Genomic DNA, 3,194 nt, shown 5'->3' on the forward strand with positions numbered 1-3,194 from the left:
GGCACTTGTGCCAGTGGCATGTGTAAAGACATTTGAGCGAGATCGTTGCCAGTGCCGCTGGACTGGCTCCTGTGCAGGTGGCACATAAAATACACCTTTTTGAGCGTGGCCGTTGCCAGTACCGCCTGACTGGCCTTCATGCAGGTGGCACGTAAAAGCACCCACTACACTCTCAAAGTGGTTGGCGTTAGGAAGGGTATCCAGCTGTAGAAACTCTGCCAGATCGGATTGGAGCCTGGTGCAGCCATCTGGTTCACCAGTCCTCAGTCAAATCGTCCAACCCATGCTAGCATGGAAAGCTGACATTAAACGATGACGGTGATGATGATGATGATATCAATTTTAACAGTTTCTTTCAAAATTAGTATTCATTTACATTCATCAATATTTTCAGATAGTGAATAAATATTTATCCTGTCACACAAAGAATAAACAATGCAAATCCATCACAACCATTATGAAGATGCCATAATTTGTAGGATTTTCCAATGAAACAAATGTACTTGTCAGGAATAACCTTGGGATTATACAATAATCTAAGAAAACCTAAGTATAACATGTAATAGTTGCAGTAACAATATACATGAAGGATATATTCAGTAATAATTCCAGTATACTTTAATAATGCACATTATCTCTTTCAATAGCATCCAAATCTTCCTTAAACCACACCTGAAAAGTGAAACAATTATCTTCAGATGCTCTGCATACACCACCCTTCATTGAACACTGTTCTCACCTGCCTGCCATGTATATAATTATGCATTTTCACTATAGGAATATATGAAACAATGATATAAAATCAATGTAAAATATGCTATCTTAAAGATAGCATGTTCACACTAGTATTTTACTCTTTCACATGTTTCAGTCATTTGACTGCAGCCATGCTGGAGCACCACCTTTAGTCAAAGAAATCAAACCCAGTACTTATTCTATCTTTGTAAGCCCAGTACTTATTCTATCGGTCTCTTTTGCTGAGCCACTAAGTTCCAGGGACATAAACACACCAACATCAGTTGTCAAGCGGTGGTGGTAGTGGAACAAACAGAGACACGCACACATAAATATATATACACATATAATCCAAGAGAGTTAGGGGTTGAGGATTCAACCCACTAAGGGGAGGGTATCCAATTATTGTTACACTAGTGTTATACCAAATGCAGTAAGTGGGTACGGGTAAAAGGGGGTTATTTTACTCTAAATTTATATAGCAATATACATGTGCAACCATCTGTGTATGTGCATCTGAGCACACATATATGTACTCATGTAGTTATGTTTATGTATCCATGAATATCTGCATATAGTAATGTATACATGCATAGGCATGTATATTGGAGTTTTTATAACTATTTATATGGTTTTATATACTTTTTGTAGGTTTTTTTATGTGCCTTATATTTTTATATTTTTATTTTATTCTTATTTTATATTTGTATTGAATTTTGTTAATCTCTGAAGAGGCCTAGCGAATCATGCATGTACCCCCATTACATCATTTTCATCTACTAATTACTCCAGCGTACGGGAGCTATATAGATAGAATGGGGCATGCCAACACTAGGCCGAAACAGCTGCAAGATTTTGTCCCTTCTCCAATTGCTAAATGTCCTTTAAATTTGAAATCTTAATTGTTGATATGACATTGTATGTCATAAGTGTCTATATATTGTGTTTTTTGTCAATTTAGTTAGAAAATAAACAGATTAATCAACGGAATACAGTGTCTGCAAGTTGATGAGTACCTCATATTCCCCTCCATTTTCTTATTGCTATATACACACATATATATATATATATATATACATATACATGACTGGCTTCTCTCTGCTTTTGTCTACCAGATCCACTCACAAGGCTTTAGTTGGCCCAAGGCTATAGTAGAAGACATTTGCCCAAGATACCACGCAGTAGTACTGAACCGGGAACCATGTGGTTATGAAGCAAGCTTCTATATTTCATAAAAATTGGATTATATTTACAATGTTCGATTGAAGCATTGCTCATTACAGATGCAATTTGTAATGGCTTTCCTGAAGGATAGGCATCCGACCACCAGGGTAGACTCCTTGCTTTCACACAGCCACGCTTGTGCATTGTTATATTTCGGGATTTTTGTTTTTTTGCCAAATAAACACATGCACTATATATTTGTTCTATACTTGAGATTTATCATTGTTTTTATTTTATTTAGATTATTCTATAATCCCCAGGTTATTTCTGATATTACCAAATAAACACGTGCACTATATATTCGTTCTTCACTTCAGATTTATTATTGTTCTTATTTTATTCCCTTTGTCTGGAAATCTTTCGTCACACGTCCTGAGACCTCTTCAGCAACTCTCCAGTCCACGTATCACCTGTTCTCTTTAATCCAGTCTGTCTTTCTGTTGTGTGTATCCTTGTCTGTAGGGATGGAGAGTTGTTGAAGAAGTCACAGGATGTGTGACGAAAGATTTCCAGACAAAGGGCATAAAATAAGAACAAAAATAAATTTGAACTGAAGAACGAATATATTAGGCAAAAAAAAAACAAAAAAAATTCTGAAATATAGCGTGTTCAAAAAGTCTCTCTGCATTCACACGGTCCATACCTCATCAAATTCTCCAAGATGTATTTCAAAACATGTGTAGAAGAGTCAACTTATGTACTGAAAACGAAGGACGACACTTTTAATACCTCTTATAAAGTTTTTTAAAGTCTTCTAGTCTTATACCATCTTATTAATATGTATTTTTCAATAAAATACTTACTGCGGAGAGACTTTTTGAACACCCTGTATAATATTATCTGTTTCAACACACGATTTCACATCAGGAATCTTGCAAAATAAATACTAAAACGTAACAAAGTGAGCCTCAGCCAGGCAAGCAAGACGTTGAAAAACACTATATTTTGTTGTCTAAAAAAGATCATTGCAACACAACTTCACTTCGTAAAACTGTGTCTCATATATACACAAAATGTGTGTTACTTTCTGTTGCCACTTTAATCTTCCTGATTCTTCATGATTAGCAAAGAATCACCTAACTTGGATTTGCAAGAGAGTAAACTCAGTGTATACTTAATAAAAAAGTCTACTTCAATGCAGACTACTTTTCACTCTATTTGTAAATTCAACGATGTGTATTTGTATGTATATGTTCGTGTGCCTTCACCCTGTATATATATATATATATATATAT

The sequence above is a fragment of the Octopus bimaculoides genome, chromosome 20 (assembly GCF_001194135.2).
Source record: "Octopus bimaculoides isolate UCB-OBI-ISO-001 chromosome 20, ASM119413v2, whole genome shotgun sequence".
Lineage (NCBI taxonomy): Eukaryota > Metazoa > Mollusca > Cephalopoda > Octopoda > Octopodidae > Octopus > Octopus bimaculoides.